Genomic DNA, 20,325 nt, shown 5'->3' on the forward strand with positions numbered 1-20,325 from the left:
GGAGAATTTAGCATGGATTGCAACAAAGAAATACAATCAATCAAAGAGCAACTTTCATAAGTAAATTCCTTGAAATCCAATATAGTGGGTTTAGCAACATCTAAAATTTTATTTCTTTCAATCCCACTTTCGTCAATTTCATCATAAAGATCTAAATACTCCGAATTTTTGGAAAGCCTTCTAGGTAAAGGAAGATCATATTCAGTTTCATCAAGATTCATATTGCAAAAGAAAGATTTGATAGGGGACACATCAATAACTTTTAGATCTTCATCTTGATTTTCATAAGAATTAGAAGAACACGCTTTAATAAAGGCATCGTTGGAAGCACGCATCCTAGCGGTTCTTTCTTTACACTCATCAATTGAAATTCTCATGGCTTTTAGAGACTCATTAATATCATGCTTAGGTGGAATAGATCTAAGTTTCAAAGCATCAACATCAAGAGCAATTCTATCAACGTTCCTAGCCAAATCATCAATCTTAAGCAATTTTTCTTCAATCATAGCATTAAAATTCTTTTACGAAGAAATAAATTCTTTAATATTAGATTCAAAATCAGAGGGCATCTTATTATAATTTCCATAAGAGTTGTTGTAGGAATTCCCATAATTATTAGAAGGATTACTAGGATAAGGCCTAGGATTAAAATTCCCTCTATAAGCGTTGTTACCAAAATTATTCCTACCAACAAAATTCACATCCATAGATTCATTGTTATTCTCAATCAAGGTAGACAAAGGCATATCATTAGGATCAGAAGAAACACTCTTAGTAGCAAATAATTTCATAAGTTCATCCATCTTTCCACTCAAAACATTGATTTCTTCTATCGCGTGCACTTTTTTATCAGAAGATCTTTTAGTATGCCATTGAGAATAATTAACCATAATATTATCTAGGAGTTTAGTAGCATCTCCTAAAGTGATTTCCATAAAAGTGCCTCCCGCGGCCGAATCTAAAAGATTTCTAGAAGCAAAATTCAATCCGGCATAAAAATTTTGTATAATCATCCACAAATTTAAACCATGAGTAGGGTAATTACGTATCATTAATTTCATTCTCTCCCAAGCTTGTGCAACATGCTCATGATCAAGTTGCTTAAAATTCATAATATCGTTTGTAAGAGAGATGATCTTAGCGGGAGGAAAATACTTAGAGATAAAAGCATCTTTGCACTTGTTCCAAGAATCAATACTATTTTTAGGCAAAGACGAAAACTAAGCTTTAGCACGATCTCTAAGCGAAAAAGGAAATAGCTTCAATTTAACGACATCATTATTGACATCTTTTTTCTTTGGCATATCACATAAATCAAAGAAGCTATTCAGATGAGTAGCGGCATCTTCACTAGGAAGGCCGGCGAATTGATCTTTCATAACGAGATTCAACAAAGCAGTATTGATTTCACAAGATTCAGTATTGGCAAGAGGAGCAATCGGAGTGCTAAGAAAATCATTATTGTTGGTATTGGTGAAGTCACACAATTTGGTAGTATCTTGAGCCATCGCGACAAACAAGTAATATAACACACGAGCAAACAAAAGCAAATGGGCAAAAAGAGGCAAACGAAGAAGGAGAAGGGGAAGGAGAAAGAGAGGGCGACTAAAACGGCAAGGGTGAAGTGGGGGAGAGAAAAACGAGAGGCAAATGGCAAATAATGTAATGCAGGAGATAGGGATTGTGATGGGTAGTTGGTATGTTGACTTTTTGCGTAGACTCCCCGGCAACGCTGCCAGAAATCCTTCTTGCTATGTATTGAGCTTGCGTTGGTTTTCCTCGAAGAGGAAGGGATGATGCAGCAGAGTAGCGTAAGTATTTCCCTCAGTTTTTGAGAACCAAGGTATCAATCCAGTAGGAGGCCACGCGCGAGTCCCTCGTACGTACACAACACAAAGAGCTCAACGCAACCAACGCGATTAGGGGTTGTCAATCCCTTCACGGTCACTTACGGAAGTGAGATCCGATAGATAATATTTTTGGTATTTTTGATATAAAGATGCAAGGTGAAAAGTAAAAGGCAAAGTAAAAACAAAACAAGATTAAAGTGATGGAAATTGATATGATGAGAATAGACCCGGGGGCCATAGGTTTCACTAGTGGCTTCTCTCGAGAGCATAAGTTTTCTACGATGGGTGAACAAATTACTGTTGAGCAATTGACAGAATTGAGCATAGTTATGAGAATATCTAGGCATGATCATGTATATAGGCATCACGTCCGTGAAAAGTAGATCGAAACGATTCTGCATCTACTACTATTGCTCCACTCATCGACCGCTATCCAGCATGCATCTAGAGTATTAAGTTAAAAACAGAGTAACGCTTTAAGCAAGATGACATGATGTAGAGAGATAAATTCATGCAATATGAAATAAACCCCATCTTGTTATCCTCGATAGCAATGATACAACACGTGTCTTGTTGCCCCTTCTGTCACTGGGAAAGAACACCGCAAGATCGAACCCAAAGCTAAGCACTTCTCCCATGGCAAGAACTACCAATCTAGTTCGCCAAACCAAACGGATAATTCGAAGAGACTTGCAAAGGTAACCAATCATACATAAAAGAATTCAGAGAAGATTCAAATATTGTTCATAGATAGACTTGATCATAAAACCACAATTCATCAGTCTCAACAAACACACCGCAAAAGAAGAAGATTACATCGAATAGATCTCCACAAGAGAGGTGGAGAACATTGTATTGAGATCCAAAAAGAGAGAAGAAGCCATCTAGCTACTAACTATGGACCCAAAGGTCTGAGGTAAACTACCACACTTCATCGGAGAGGCTAGGATGATGTAGAATCCCTCCATGATGACGGCCCTCTTCTGGCGGAGCTCCGGAACATGCCCCAAGATGGGATCTCATGGATACAGAAACTTGCGGTGGTGGAATTAGGTTTTTGGCTCCTGTTCTGATCGTTTGGGGGTACCGTGTGTATATATAGGAGGAAGAAGTACGTTGGAGGAGCAACGAGGGGCCCACGAGGCAGGGGGCGCACCCTAGGGGGGGCGCCCCCCACCCTCGTGACCGCCTCTTTTGTTCCTTGGAGCAGGGTCCAAGTCTCCTGGATCACGTTCGGTGAGAAAATCACGTTCCCGAAGATTTTATTCCGTTTGGACTCCGTCTGATATTATGTTTCTTCGAAACACTGAAATAGGCAAAAAACAGCAATTCTGGGCTGGGCCTCCGGTTAATAGGTTAGTCCCAAAAATAATATAAAAGTGGAAAATAAAGCCCAATATAGTCCAAAACAGTAGATAATATAGCATGGAGCAATCAAAAATTATAGATACGTTGGAGACGTATCAATTACCGAGTGGGCCCAGAGATACCTCTCCGACAATCGGAGTGACAAATCCTAATCTCGAAATACACCAACCCAACAAGTACCTTCGGAGACACCTGTAGAGCACATTTATAATCACACAGTTACGTTGTGACGTTTGGGTAGTACACAAAGTGTTCCTCCGGTAAACGGGAGTTGCATAATCTCATAGTCATAGGAACATGTATAAGTCATGAAGAAAGCAATAGCAACAAACTAAACGATCAAGTGCTAAGCTAACAGAATGGGTCAAGTCAATCACATCATTCTCCTAATGATGTGATCCCGTTAATCAAATGACAACTCTTTGTCTATGGCTAGGAAACATAACCATCTTTGATCAACGAGCTAGTCAAGTAGAGGCATACTAGTGACACTATCTTTGTCTATGTATTCACACATGTATCATGTTTCCGGTTAATACAATCCTAGCATGAATAATAAACATTTATCATGATATAAGGAAATAAATAATAACTTTATTATTGCCTCTAGGGCATATTTCCTTCACCTTTCCCAGCGACAGCAGGGGCAACAAGGCACTTATTGTATTGTTGCCATCGAGGATAAAAAGATGGGGTTTAATCATATTGCTTGAGTTTATCCCTCTACATCATGTCGTCTTGCCTAATGCGTTACTCTGTTCTTATGAACTTAATACTCTAGATGCATGCTGGATAGCGGTTGATGTGTGGAGTAATAGTAGTAGATGCAGAATCGTTTCGGTCTACTTGTCGTGGATGTGGTGCCTATATACATGATCATACCTAGATATTCTCATAATTACGCACTTTTTTATCAATTGCTCGACAGTAATTTGTTTACCCACCGTAATACTTATGCTATCTTGAGAGAAGCCACTAGTGAAACCTATGGCGCTCGGGTGTATTTTCCATCATATAAGTTTCCAATCTATTTTACTTTGCAATCTTTATTTTCAATCTATATCATAAAAATACCAAAAATATTTATCTTATTATCTCTATCAGATCTCACTTTTGCAAATGGCCATGAAGGGATTGACAACCCCTTTATCGCGTTGGTTGAAAGGTTCTTATTTGTTTGTGTAGGTGCGAGGTGACTTGCGTGTAGTCTCCTACTAGATTGATACCTTGGTTCTCAAAAACTGAGGGTAATACTTACGCTACTTTGTTGCATCACCCTTTCCTCTTCAAGGGAAAACCAACGTAGTGCTCAAGAGGTAGCACTTGCTGTCACTAGTTGTTTCTTGATTCGGCGGTATTGTTGGATGAAGCGGCACAAACCGACATTACACATACGCTTTCGCGAGACTGGTTCTACCGACGTGCTTCGCACACAAGTGGCTACTGGGTGTCAGTTTCTCAAACTTTAGTTGAATCGATTTCAATGAAGAGGTTTCTTTCTGAAGATCAAAAAGCAATCACTATACTACGTTGTGGTTTTGATGCGTAGGTAAGAACAGTTCTTGCTACAAGACCGTAGCAGCCACGTAAAACTTGCAACAACAAAGTAGAGGACGTCTAACTTGTTTTTGCAGGGCATGTTGTGATGTGATATGGTCAAGACGTGATTATATAAATTGTTGTATGAGATGGTCATGTTTTGTTAAAGCTATCGGCAACTGGCAGGAGCCTTATGATTGTCTCTTTATGCATAAAGATGCAAGCACCATATAATTGCTTTACTTCATCACTATGCGATAGCAATAGTTGCAAAAGCAATAGTTGGTGAGACGACCATGTGATGACACGTTGATAAAGATCAAGATGATGGAGATCATGGTGTCATGCCGGTGATAATGGAGATCATGACGGTACTTTGGAGATGGAGATCAAAGGCACAAGATGATGATGGCCATATCATGTCACATATTTCGACTGCATGTGATGTTTATCTTTTATGCATCTTATTTTGCTTAGTACGACGGTAGCATTATGAGATGATCCCTTACAAAAATTTCAAGGTATAACTGTTCTCCCTGAGTATGCACCGTTGCGACAGTTCTTCGTGTTGAGACACCATGTGATGATCGGGTGTGATAAGCTCTACGTTCACATACAACGGGTGCAAGCCAGTTTTGCACATGCAGAATACCCGGGGTAAACTTGATGAGCCTAGCATATGCAGATATGGCCTCGGAACACTGAGACCGGAAGGTCGAGCGTGAATCATATAGCAGATATGATCAACATAGTGATGTTCACCATTGAAAACTACTCCATCTCACGTGATGATCGGCATGGTTTAGTTGATATGGATCACGTGATCACTTAGATGATTAGAGGGATGTCTATCTAAGTGGGAGTTCTTAAGTCATATGATTAATTGAACTTTAATTTATCATGAACTTAGTCCTGATAGTATTTGCATAACTATGTTGTAGATCAATTGCTCGTGTATAGCTTCCCTGTTTTATTTATGATATGTTCCTAGAGAAAACTACATTGAAAGATGTTAGTAGCAATGATGCGGACTAGCTCCGTGATCTGAGGATTTTCCTCATTGGTGCACAGAAGAATTATGCCCTTGATGCACCACTAGGTGACGGACCTATTGCAGGAGCAGATGCAGACGTTATGAACGTTTTGATAATCTCGATATGATGACTACTTGATAGTTTAGTGCACCAGGCTTTACGGCTTAAAAACCGGGACTTCAAAAATGATTTGAATACCATGGAGCATATAAGATGTTCCAAGAGTTGAAATTAGTATTTCAGACTCATGCCCATGTCGAGAGGTATGAGACCTCTGACAAATACTTTGCCTACAAGATGGAGGAGAATAGCTCAGCTAGTGAGTGTGTGCTCAGAATGTCTGAGTACTACAATCACTTGAATCAAGTGGGAGTTAATCTTCCAGATAAGATAGTGATTGACAGAGTTCTCTAGTCACTATCACCAAGTTACTAGAACTTCGTGATGAACTATAATATGCAAGGGATAACGGAAATGATTCCCAAGCTCTTCGCGATGCTGAAATTGGCGAAGGTAGAAATCAAGAAAAAGCATCAAGTGTTGATGGTTGACAAGACCACTAGTTTCAAGCAAAAGGGCAAGGGAAAGAAAGGGAACTTCAAGAAGAATGGTAAGAAAGTTGCCACTCCCATGATGAAGCCCAAAGCTAGACCCAAGCCTAAACTGAGTGCTTCTACTACAAAGAAAATGGTCACTGGAAGTGGAACTGCCCTACATACTTGGCGGATAAGAAGGATGGCAAAGTGAATCAAGGTATATTTGATATACATGTTATTGATGTGTACTTTACTAGTGTTTATAGCAACCCCTCAGTATTTGATACTGGTTCAGTTGCTAAGAGTAGTAACTCAAAACGGGAGTTGCAAAAATAAACAGAGACTAGTTAAGGGAGAGGTGATGATGTGAGTTGGAAGTGATTCCAAGGTTGATAAGATCACCATCGCACACTCCCTTTACCTTCGAGATTAGTGGTAAACCTAAAATAAATGTTATTTGGTGTTTGCATTGAGCATAAATATGATTGGATCATGTTTATTGCAATACGGTTATTCATTTAAGTCAAAGAATAATTGTTGTTCTACTTACATGAATAAAACCTTCTATGGTCATACAGTCAATATAAATGGTTTATTGAATCTCGATCGTAGTGATACACATATTCATAGTATTTAAGCCAAAAGATGCAAAGTTAATAATGATAGTGTAACTTATATGTGGCACTGTCGTTTAGGTCATATTGGTGTAAAGTGCATGAAGAAACTCCATGCTGATGGACTTTTGGAATCACTTGATGCTTGCAAACCATGCCTCATGGGCAAGATGTCTAAGACTCCATTCTTCGAAACAATGGAGCGAGCAACAGACTTGTTGGAAATAATACATAATGATGTGTGCGGTCCAATGAGTGTTGAGGCTCGCGGCGGGTATCGTTATTTTCTGACCTTCACAGATGATTTGAGCAGATATGGGCATATCTACTTGATGAAACATAAGTCTGAAATATTTGAAAAGTTCAAAGAATTTCAGAGTGAAGTGGAAAATAATCGTAACAAGAAAATAAAGTTTCTACGATCTGATCGCGGAAACAAATATTTGAGTTACGAGTTTGGTCTTCATTTGAAACAACATGAAATAGTTTCGCAACTCACGCCACCTGGAACACCACAATTTAATGGTGTGTCCGAACGTCATAACCATACTTTATTAGATATAGTGCAACCTATGATGTCTCTTACCGAATTACCACTATCGTTTTGGGGTTATGCATTAGAGACAACTTCATTCACATTAAATAGGGCACCGTCTAAAAATCCGTTGAGACGACACTGTATGAACTGTGATTTAGCAAGAAATCTAAGCTGTCGTTTCTTAAAGTTTGGGGTTGCGATGCTTATGTGAAAAAGTTTCAGCCTGATAAGCTCAAACCCAAATCGGAGAAGTGCGTCTTCATAGGATACCCAAAAGAAACTGTTGGGTACACCTTCTATCACAGATCTGAAGGCGAGATATTTGTTTCTAAGAATGGGTCCTTTCTAGAGAAGGAGTTTTCTCTCGAAAGAAGTGAGTGGGAGAAAAGTAGAACTTGATGAGGTAATTGTACCTTCTCCCGAAATCAGTTTCAGTGATGCCTACACCAATTAGTGAGGAACTTAATGATGATGATCATGAAACTTCAGATCAAGTTACTACCGAACCTCGTAGGTCAACCAGAGTACGTTTCGCACCAGTGTGGTACGGTAATCCTGGTCTGGAAGTCATGTTACAAGACCATGACGAACCTAAGAACTATGAGGAAGCAATGATGAGCCCAGATTCCACAAAATGGCTTGAGGCCATGAAATCTGAGATGGGATCCATGTATGAGAACAAAGTATAGACTTTGATTGACTTGCCCGATGATCGGTGAGTCATTGAGAATAAATGGATCTTCAAGAGGAAGACAGACGCTGATAATAGTGTTACTATCTACAAAGCTCTAATTGTCGCAAAAATGTTTTCAACAAGTTCAAGGTGTTGACTACGATTAGATTTTCTCACTCGTATCGATGAAGGAAATATGCCCTAGAGGCAATAATATAATTGTTATTTATATTTCCTTATAACATGATAAATGCTTATTATTCATGCTAGAATTGTATTAACAGGAAACTTAGTACATGTGTGAATACATAGACAAACAGAGTGTCCCTAGTATGCCTCTACTTGACTAGCTCGTTAATCAAAGATGGTTAAGTTTCCTAGCCATGGACATGTGCTGTCATTTGATAAACGGGATCACATCATTAGAGAATGATGTGATGGACATGACCCATCCGTTAGCTTAGCATAAATGCATAATGATCGTTCAGTTTTATTGCTACTGCTTTCTTCATGACTTATACATGTTCCTCTGACTATGAGATTATGCAACTCCCGAATACCGGAGGAACACCTTGTGTGCTATCAAACGTCACAACATAACTGGGTGATTATAAAGATGCTCTAAAGGTGTCTCCAATGGTGTTTGTTGAGTTGGCATAGATCGAGATTAGGATTTGTCACTCCATCTATCGGAGAGGTATCTCTGGGCCCTCTCGGTAGTGCACATCACCATAAGCCTTGCAAGCAATGTGACTAATGAGTTAGTTGCGGGATGATGCATTACAGAATGAGTAACTTGCCGGTAACGAGATTGAACTAGGTATTGATATACCGATGATCAAATCTCAGGCAAGTAACATACCGATGATAAAGGGAACAACGTATGTTGTTATGCGGTTTGACCGATAAAGATCTTCGTAGAATATGTAGGAACCAATATGAGCATCCAGGTTCCGCTATTGGTCATTGACCAGAGATGAGTCTCAGTCATGTCTACATAGTTCTCGAACCCGTAGGGTCCACACGCTTAACATTCTGTGACGGTTTGTATTACGAGTTTATGTGTTCTGATGTACCGAAGGTTGTTTGAAGTCCCGGATGAGATCAGGGACATGACGAGGAGTCTCGAAATGTTTGAGACGTAAAGATTGATATATTTGAAGGCTATATTTGGACATCGGAAAGGTTTTGAGTGGTTCGGGTATTTATCGGAGTACCGGAGAGTTACGGGAATTCGTCGGGGAGTATATGGGCCTTATTGGGCTTTAGGGGAAAGAGAGAGGGTCTGCCTAGGGCAGGCTGCGCCCCCCCCAGGCCTAGTCCAAATTGGACTAGGGGGGAGGGTCGCGCCCCCTCCTTCTCTTCCCTTCTCTTTTCCCTTTCCTTCTATCCTACTCCTACTACATGGAAGGGGGGAATCCTACTCCCGGTGGGAGTAGGACTCCCCAGGGCACGCCATAGTAGAGGGACGGCCCTCCCCCTCTGTCGGTGTCAAAACCGGCGGATCTCGGGTAGGGGGTCCCGAACTGTGCGTCTAGGCCGGATGGTAATAGGAGGCAGTGAACACGATGTTTTACCCAGGTTCGGGCCCTCTCGATGGAGGTAAAACCCTACATCCTGCTTGATTAATATTGATGATATGGGTAGTACAAGAGTAGATCTACCACGAGATCAAGGAGGCCAAACCCTAGAAGCTAGCCTATGGTATGATTGTTGTCTATGGAGTTGATGAAGTTGTCCTATGGACTAAAACCCTCCGGTTTATATAGACACCGGATAGGGTTAGGGTTACATAGAGTCGGTTACAATGGTAGGAGATCTTGAATATCCGCATCGCCAAGCTTGCCTTCCACGCCAAGGAAAGTCCCATCCGGACACAGGACGTAGTCTTCAATCTTATATCTTCATAGTCCTGGAGTCCGGCTGAAGGTATAGTCCGGCTACCCGAACACCCCCTAATCCAGGACTCCCTCAGTAGCCCCTAAATCAAGCTTCAATGACGATGAGTCCGGCGCGCAAATTGTCTTCGGCATTGCAAGGCGGGTTCCTCCTCCAAGTCCTTCATAGAAGATTGTAAACACCAAGAGTAGTGTCCGGCTCTGCAAAATAAGCTTCCACATATTGCCATAGAGAGAATAATATTAACACAAATCAAATCTGCTGACGTATTCTGCAGTGCGCCATCACACTACGGCCAAGTCCTTTACTCAAATCGTTTTTACTTTTCCACCTCAGCGTGTTTTGCGAGGCGGTTTCCTTGGCACGTCTTGTCGAAGCAGAGATCGTGTACCCCCCTTTTACGGGATTCTCATCAATACGGACGTGGGTAACCCAACCGCGCCACTTATCACGGCGCTTGGGAGGCAAGCGAGTTTTACTAGGCAGGTGGGGACGCACAACCGCATCCGCCCATATAAGGGGATAAGGATCCACCTTTTTACCTACGCCTTCTTCCTCCTTTGCCTATCCATCTCCTGCGCACTCAAGCTCCAGCGCCCAAGCCCGCACTTCCCACCTCAACCTTCTCCAGCAATGTCCGGAGTGGGAGGCAAGTGGATGGTCTCCTCCGTCACGGAGGGACAAGTCAAAAAGCGAAGGAAGGCCGGATACTTGTCCAAGGACATCGCGCACCGGCTTCCCGAGGAGGGGCAGCTTCTCCCCACCCCAAGGCCCCATGAGAGGGTAGTGTTTCTCCCCCACTTCCTCCGCGGACTGGGTTTTCCACTCCACCCATTTGTCAGGGGGCTCATGTTCTACTACGGCCTGGATTTCCACGATCTGGCCCCGAACTTCATCCTCAACATCTCGGCGTTTATCGTCGTGTGCGAGGCTTTTCTCCGCGTCCGCCCCCATTTCGGCCTCTGGCTCAAGACCTTCAACGTCAAGCCCAAGGTGGTACGCGGTAGCCAGGCGGAGTGCGGAGGCGCCATGGCGGGCAAGATGGCCAACGTCCTATGGTTCGAGGGCTCTTTTGTGGAGACCCTAAAGGGATGGCAATCTGGGTGGTTTTACATCACCGAGCCACGCGATCCGAAATGGACCGCAGCCCCCGAGTTCCGATCCGGACCCCCCACGCGGCTTGTGTCCTGGAAAGAGACGGGCCTGTCGTGGGGTGACGAAAAAGAGGTGACCGGATTGCAAACATGCATCCAGTCCCTGGTGAACAAGCCAGTCCGGCTTGTCAATGTAATCCAGGTTATGCTCGTCCGCCGGATCCTCCCGTGCCAACAATGAGATTTCAATCTGTGGGAGTTCAACCTGGCGCAGCATCAAACCCTCAACAGGCTCTTTGACACGACGTACGAAGACGCCTGGAAGATGCTATTCAAGGGCGCCGAGGCTCCCACATCCGCTTCTGAGGACCGCGGATACAGCTCGCAGCGTCATGCTAGTGAGGTAAGCCATCTACACCTTTTACAGGATGTTTAAGCTTTTTTCATAGTTTGACTCTATGCGGGATCTAAACTCCCTTACCTTTGACAGGCTTGGCGGGTGATATCCGGACCGATTAACTGTCCGGCTCCGCTGCCCGAAGATCCAGCCCCATCTTTACTAGTGAAGCTGCTGGTTCCGGCGCCTTATGTGGTGCCGGAGAAGAAGGCCAAGAAGAAGAAGACCACGGGGACTCGAAAGAGTGCCCGCAACATGGTGGTGTCGGGCTCGTCATCTGACGAGTCCGAGACGCCCTCCTCCCGTGAAAACGAGGAGGAGGAAGAAGAAGACTCTCCCCCCCCCCAGCGGAGAGAGGAGAGAAGAGGAAGGCCGCCCCAACAGGGGAGGCCGAGGGGTCTAGGAAAAGGAAGACCCCTCCGCCGGACTACGCTCCCGACGCCGAAGAGGGCGAAGAGGAGTGGCCAAACAGGGCCAAGCGTCCGGCGAAATCGTAAGTTCGGATATTAGAGTAACTCATGATGTTCCTTTGTTGCACAGCTTTCCCTAATGTCGAATGTAATTATGCAGTCCGCCCTGGGCCGAAGTCGACGAATCGTCGGGCGGCTCCCTGGACTCATCGGACGTGAACTCAGTTCCGCCCGTTGTCTCCCCCCGCACTGTGGACGACGCCGAAGTGGCGTCGCGACGAGCTCCGGGGCAGGAGGAGGCGGTCCTGGAGGAGCCGCAAGGCAACCTCCCGGACTCCAGGAGTGAAGGGGATAAGGCCCCCCAGGGCTCCAAGTCTGGCTTTGAGCCGGACACCACACCGAAATCTACAACAGTTCCGGACCGCGGTAGGCAAACTCCTTCCAAGAGGAGTAAGCCTTCTGAGCCGGCAGCCTCCGTCCAACCGGAGGTGCCGGACAATCTGCTGAAGGTGCTTGACGGCGCCTCCATCGACGAGGAGCATCGTACTATTATGAGTACGGTGATCCAGAAGGTTCAGTCCGCCAAGAGCAGACTGGCTGAAGCTTGCGCTAGCCTTCTAACAGGCTTCAAGGTAAGTAAAAAATATGTAAAAATATAACCGCATAGACAGTAGCCCCTGATGCTCTGTTTGGCGTTTGGAAAGAAAAGCCGAATAGAGGATCTCTTAAATTTCACAGAAGTCTAACAACAAAGAGTCAATATGCGTATGCAGGCTTCGCTGCTAGCCACCGCCGCACTGACTGCGGAGGTGGGTGCCCTGAAACAGGGCCTCGAGCGGACCAAGCAAGACCTCGGCCTTGCCAAACGGCAGCTCGAGGAGAAAGAAGGTAAGAAATACCTTACAGAAAAAGTGCCTATAAAAAGACATGATTGCAAAAAATAACAGGATTGTACTGCTTATTGTAGGGGCCACGACTGAGGTGGCGACCCTCAAGTAGGCGCTGTCCGAGGCCGAAAAGAAAATGGACGCGAGGTGCACCGAGCGAGAGAAACTTGAGGCCCAGGTCGGTGAGGTGCAGCAGGAGCTTCAGGATCTCATGAAAAAACATGAGAGTTTGGAGCTTGAGTCCAAGACGCAAGCGTCCGAGCTCGCGGCGGCCCTTGAGACTGCCAAGTCTGCCAAGGCCGAAGCCCAAAAGTCCCTCCAAGAGTTGGAGGAGATGAAAAAGATAGCGGTGGGTAAGGCATTCTTTATGCAAAGCAGAAGTATAAAAGTAAAGTACTTGTTACTTACCCGAATCCGGAGCTCTCCAGGGGCATTCGCAGATCTTCCCCGCAGCGTATCCGATGCCGCCGCATTCTACTGAGCCGAAGAGGGCAGCTCGACGGAGAAGGTATTCAGGTCTTAGTATGCTGAGGCCGGACACCCTGTGCCCTTGAGCGACCAGCTGAAATAGCTGGTCGAGCTCCACAAGGCGGCCGAACAGGCCATGAAGGGCTTCATAGTTCGGCTGTGGCCCGGAGAGGCCCTCCCTGGGAGCTACTTCGGGCTGGTGCGACAACTGGTGGAGGCCTGTCCAAGGCTCGAGGTCATCAAGCGCTCCATCTGCATCGAAGGTGCCCGTAGGGCCCTTGCCCGTGCAAAGGTGCACTGGGGTAAGCTGGACGGTGAGAAGCTTGTGAGGGACGGGCCGCCGCCGGGGAAGGAGCATCGCAAGCCCAAGAACTACTATAAGGATGTTCTTGCGGGTGCCCGCCTTGTGGCGGATGAATGTACCAAGGATGTAATTTTTGAATGAACTCGCTCGTGTTTATCCTGTGCGCTGAAAACTTGTTCATATGCGCTAAGCAATGCTTGTTAAATTTAAAATATTACTTTCTGTGCGGCCGTTTATCAAAAATTGAGAGATGGCCAGTCGTCGACTTCTGCCCCCATGCCACTAGTGCTGGGGTGTTCGGGATAAACCTGAGCGCTCTTTTTCCCATAGTTGGGTCCTTCGAGGGAGGCGGTCAGCACAATGAACCAGGCAATCGGACTATAATGCTTGAACATTCTCACTTAGCCATAGAACTCTATAATTTTAAATTTCGGCGAAGCCCCTAGTTCGGAAGACCGAGTTCAGGGCGCTATCCACGCCTTGGCCGGACAAAGCCAGATCCTCGCTCGAAGCGGCATAAGCCTTTAGGGACTCAAAAAACCTCTCGAACAGCGACCGGTCTCTCGCCACATCATGACAGTCAGTTTTAGCTTTCTCCACCGAGGTGCTTAACCCAGCTCAACCGGGGCACAATCGCAGTGGTTCTCCTAGTGCTACCTTAGCCGATATAGCGGAACGTAAGGCACCAAAACATAGGAGCCGGGCAAACCCAACTATTGACCCAAATCATGATTCGGAGCTGATGCATATAGTGCTATAAGTTCGGGGTGCCGCACTTGTGAAAGTGTACAGACTTCTCACGCCATATTTATGGGTACTAAAGCCCCTGGCGTATTTTGCGGTACCACAGTGTACGGGTGCAACATGTCATAAACATATATATATATATGAAAAGATGATAATGCGAAAAATAGACAGAAAGCTATGCATTGTTTATAAAGAGGCTATTTATCAAAGCCGAACGATACAAGTAGTGCAATAAGCAAAAGATATTGGACTATTTAGTATGTCCTGACCAGGGGCAGGCCGCGGAATTGTATTTAAAACAGGTATACCGCTCGTAATAGAGACCACCTGGGAGTTCCATAATGCGGCATGGCTTGTCTGCCTCCCTGGATCTTGCATCGTTTATGCGGCAGTTGAATTGCCGCACAGGTCGTCCGAAGTATGGAGTCCTGAAAGTAAGAAAAAATTAAAAAAGAATCCGGCAGCCCCTAGTACGTTTTAAGCCGTATTTTGGGCGTGCCGTTACTGTGCCCCTTCCCCTGTGCCCATGGTATTTCAAGGGCGTAGTTATGTACGCGAGGTACTGGTTTCGCTATGTCGCGAGAGCTGGGGTTGGGGCCGCATTGCTACGCTTGCTCATAGTGCGCCAGGCGGTCCTGCTGTGGGTTACTCCGGGCGCGCTTGGCAGTGTCTGGCTTTTTAACGGCCGGACTGGAGAATTGCCTAAGAAGGCTACTTTGCACTTCCGCTGCGAGAGCCGCCGTGTGCTCCTCCGTACGGAGGGAGCATTCGGTGATTCTGTTGACCGTGATTACTCCTTGAGGGCCTGGCATCTTGAGCTTGAGATATGCGTAGTGCGGCACCGCATTGAACTTTGCAAATGTGGTTCGTCTGAGCAGGGCGTGATAGCCACTGCGAAACGGGACTATATCGAAGATTAACTCTTTGCTTCGGAAATTGTCCGGGGATCCGAAGACCACGTCAAGTGTTACTGAGCCTGTACAGTTGGCTTCTACACCTAGTATAACGCCTTTAAAGGTCGTTTTTGTGGGCTTAATCCTTGAGGGATCTATGCCCATTTTCCACACTGTATCCTGATAAAGCAGGTTCAGGCTACTACCGCCGTCCATGAGGACTCTTGTGAGATGAAATCCGTTGATGATTGGGTCGAGAACCAGTGCGGCGAAGCCGCCATGACGGATGCCAGTGGGATGGTCCCTTCGATCAAAAGTGATCGGGCAGGAGGACCATGGGTTGAACTTTGGGGCGACTAGCTCCATCGCGTATACATCCCATGGCGCACGCTTCCGCTCCCACTTGGGAATGTGGGTTGCGTATATCATGTTCACCGTCCGCACTTGTGGGGGAAAGCCCTTCTGTCCATTGTTGTTCGGCGGCTTGGGCTCCTCCTCGTCGTCGCTGTGCAGCCCCTTGTCTTTGTTTTCGGCTCTTAATTTGCCTGCCTGCTTGAACACCCAACAATCTCTGTTAGTGTGATTGGCTGGCCTTTCGGGGGTGCCATGTATCTGGCACAAGCGGTCGAGTATTCGGTCCAAACTGGACGGGCCCTGAGTATTCTTTTTAAATGGCTTTTTCCGCTGACCGGATTTATAGCCTTTGAATCCGGCATTAACTGCCGTGTCTTCATTGTTGTCGCTGCCAACGCGGCGTTTTTGCTTATTCCGACGTGTCCTGCCACTTTTGTCCTTGGTATCCAATTACCAGGGTTCTTTGATAAGTTGTTACTGCGAACTAGCCAGCTGTCTTCTCCTGCGCAAAAGCGGGTCATGAGTGTCGTGAGGGCTGCCATAGATTTCGGCTTTTCCTGTCCCAGGTGCCGGGCAAGCCATTCGTCGCGGATGTTATGCTTGAAGGCTGCTAGGGCCTCTGCATCCGGACAGTCGACTATCTGGTTTTTCTTTGTTAGGAACCATGTCCAGAATTGTCTGGTCGATTCCTCTGGCTGCTAAATTATGTGGCTTAAGTCGTCGGCATCCGGTGGTCGCACGTAAGTGCCCTGGAAGTTGTCGAGGAATGCGGCTTCCAGGTCCTCCCAAGAACCGATTGAGTCTGCTGGCAAGCTGTTAAGCCAATGCCGGGCCGGTCCTTTAAGTTTGAGCGGGAGGTATTTGATGGCGTGTAGATCATCGCCGCGTGCCATGTGGATGTGAAGGAGATAATCCTCGATCCATACCGCCGGGTCTGTTGTGCCATCGTATGATTCGATGTTTACGGGTTTGAAACCCTCTGGGATTTTATGTTCCATTACTTCATTCGTGAAGCATAGCGGGTGTGCGGCGCCTCTGTACTGGGCTATATCACGACGTAGCTCGGAAGAGCTATATCTGTTGTGTTCGGCCCGACCGGATTTGTTGTATCCGGAGTGAAGATCATCGTCACGTGCCGTAGGGCGCCTGCGCGATCCGTAGATCGATCTTGTTTGTCTTGCCTTGTCCTCCAGTACGTCTCGCAGGTCTGGCGCATTTTCCCGTGCCTTAGTTGAGCGGCGTCGGGGCATGGCTTGGGTGGAGGGCCGAGAGACCTCTCTGTCGCGGCCGCGAGGTGGCCGGTCTGCCATGTCATGCGCTGATGATGTAGGTGCTTCCTCCTCTGATCGGGGTAGCGGCATGCGCTTTGGGTAACTCTTGGAGGGGCGTTCGAGTTCATACTCTTCGGCCGCAAGGACTTCAGTCCATCTGTCAGCTAGCAAATCTTGGGCAGCTCTAAGCTGCTGCTGCTTTTTCTTGAGGCTGCTTGTCGTGGCTAAAAGCCTGCGTCTAAAATGCTCTTGTTCGGCGGGGTCTGATGGTATGATGAATTCATCGTCATCGAGGCTTGCCTCGTCTTCGGAGGAAGGCATATAGTTATCATCCTCGACCTCTCGGTCTGCCGCTCTCTCATGAGGGCTAGCTTCTCCATCTTCCTGTGCCGAATCTTGCTGAGGTGGGTGTTCTTCGGCGCTATCCGGGGTAGTATTATCTCCTGTGCCGGAATCACCGTTTTTGCTTTGGCGGGATTTAGAGCGGCGCCGCTGACGCCGGCGCTTTGGCTGTTTCTTGGGGGTGTCATCCCCCACTGTTCCATCGCCATCTCCGTCTTTTGGAGTATCCACCATATATATGTCATATGACGAGGTGGCCTTCCAATGCCCTATAGGTGCTGGTTCCTGTTTGTCTCCTACATCGTCGTCCATACCGTCGATGTCTTCGGAGCCGAAGTCAATCATGTCGGTTAAATCGTCGACAGTGGCTACAAAGTGGGTGGTGGGTGGGCTTTGAATTTCTTCATCGTCCGTATCCCATCCTCGCTGACCGTAGTCCGGCCAGGGCTCTCCTGATAAAGAGAGAGACTTAAGAGAATTCAGGATGTCGCCAAAAGGCGAGTGCTGAAAGATGTCTGCGGCGGTGAACTCCATTATCGGCGCCCAATCGGATTCGATTGGCAGGGGCGCGGGGGGTTCGGAGTCCGGATCCTCGGAGTCATGGATCATGCAGAGTGCGGGGCTAGCGTTCGGCTCGATCGCCTTTGAGATCGCAGCCCCCGAGGTGACGTCCAACCGCTCGTCCTCGATTGGCGCAATAGGCTCCGCGTTGGGGGTCGGAACCGATGCGTGAGCGGCCTCCAGGACACTATCCAGAGGCAGAGCTAGATCATGCCCCTCGAGATAGTGCGGCGCACTTGGCTGTGGCTCGAACCCATTGAAGATCAAGCCTCCGCGGATGTCGGCCGTGTAGTTTAAGCTTCCAAACCTGACCTGATGGCCAGGGGCGTAGCTTTTGATCTGCCCCAGGTGGCCGAGCAAATTGGCCCGCAGAGCGAAGCCGCTGAAGACGAAGATCTGTCCGGGGAGAAAAGTCTCACCCTGGACCGCATCGTTGTTGATGATCAAAGGAGCCATCGGACCTAACGGCGACGACACGGAGGAACTCTCAATGAAAGCACCAATGTCGGTGTCAAAACCGGCGGATCTCGGGTAGGGGGTCCCGAACTGTGCGTCTAGGCCGGATGGTAACAGGAGGCAGGGAACATGATGTTTTACCCAGGTTCAGGCCCTCTCGATGGAGGTAAAACCCTACGTCCTGCTTGATTAATATTGATGATATGGGTAGTACAAGAGTAGATCTACCACAAGATCAAGGAGGCCAAACCCTAGAAGCTAGCCTATGGTATGATTATTGTCTATGGAGTTGATGAAGTTGTCCTACGGACTAAAACCCTCCGGTTTATATAGACACCGGATAGGGTTAGGGTTACATAGAGTCGGTTACAATGGTAGGAGATCTTGAATATTCGCATCGCCAAGCTTGCCTTCCACGCCAAGGAAAGTCCCATCCGGACACGGGACGTAGTCTTCAATCTTGTATCTTCATAGTCCTGGAGTTCGGCTGAAGGTATAGTCTGGCTACCCGAACACCCCCTAATCCAGGACTCCCTCACCCTCCTCCACTCATTTATATACGGGGAGGGGGGCACCCCATAGACACACAAGTTGATCATTGATCTCTTAGCCATGTGCGGTGCCCCCTCCACCATAATCCACCTCGGTTCTATCGTAGCGGTGCTTAGGCGAAGCCCTGTTCCGGTAGCAACATCATCACCGTCATCACGCCATCGTGCTGACGGAACTCTCCCGCGAAGCTCTGCTGGATCATGAGTTCGTGGGACGTCACCGAGCTGAACGTGTGCTGAACTCGGAGGTGCCGTGCGTTCGGTACTTGGATCGGTCGGATCGTGAAGACGTACAACTACATCAACCACGTTCTCATAATGCTTCCGCTTACGGTCTATGAGGGTATGTGGACGACACTCTACCCTCTCGTTGCTATGCATCACCATGAACTTGTGTGTGCATAGGAAAATTTTGAATTACTACGTTCCCCAACAGTGGCATCCGAGCCAGGTTTATGCGTAGATGTTATATGCACGGTAGAACACAAAGGAGTTGTGGGTGTGGGTATATACATATTGCTTGCCGTCACTAGTTGATTCTTGATTCAGCGGCATTGTTGGATGAAGCGTCTCAGACCGACATTACGCGTATGCTTATGTGAGACTGGTTCTACCGACGTGCTTCGCACACAGGTGGCTAGTGGTGTCTATTTCTCCAACTTTAGTTGAATCGGATTCAATGAACAGGGTTCTTTCTGAAGATCAAAAAGCAATCACTATACCGCGTTGTGGTTTTTGATGCGTAGGTAAGAATGGTTCTTGCTCAGCCCGTAGCAGCCATGTAAAACTTGCAACAACAAAGTAGAGGACGTCTAACTTGTTTTTGCAGGGCATGTTGTGATGTGATATGGTCAAGACGTGATGAGATATAAATTGTTGTATGAGATGATCATGTTTTGTTAAAGTTATCGGCAACTGGTTGAAGCCTTATGGTTGTCTCTTTATTGCATAAGATGCAAGCGTCATACAATTGCTTTACTTTATAGCTATGCGATAGCAATAGTTGCAAAAGCAATAGTTGGCGAGACGACCATACGACGACACGCTGATAGAGATCAAGATGATGGAGATCATGGTGTCATGCCGGTGACGATGGAGATCATGATGGTACTTTGGAGATGGAGATCAAAAGCACAAGATGATGATGGCCATATCATGTCACATATTTTGATTGCACATGATGTTTATCCTTTATGCATCTTATTTTGCTTAGTTCGGCGGTAGCATTATAAGATGATCTCTCACTAAAATTTCAAGGTATAAGTGTTCTCCCTGAGTATGCACCGTTGCGACAGTTCTTCGTGCCGAGACACCACATGATGATTGGGTGTGATAAGCTCTATGTTCACATACAGCGGATGCAAGCCAGTTTTGCACACATAGAATATTCGGGTTAAACTTGACGAGCCTAGCATATGTAGATATGGCCTCGAAACACTGGAGACCAAAAGGTCGAGCGTGAATCATATAGTAGATATGATCAACATAATGGTGTTCACCATTGAAAACTACTCCATCTCACGTGATGATCGGACATGG

The sequence above is a fragment of the Triticum dicoccoides genome, chromosome 6A (genome assembly GCF_002162155.2).
Source record: "Triticum dicoccoides isolate Atlit2015 ecotype Zavitan chromosome 6A, WEW_v2.0, whole genome shotgun sequence".
NCBI lineage: Eukaryota > Viridiplantae > Streptophyta > Magnoliopsida > Poales > Poaceae > Triticum > Triticum dicoccoides.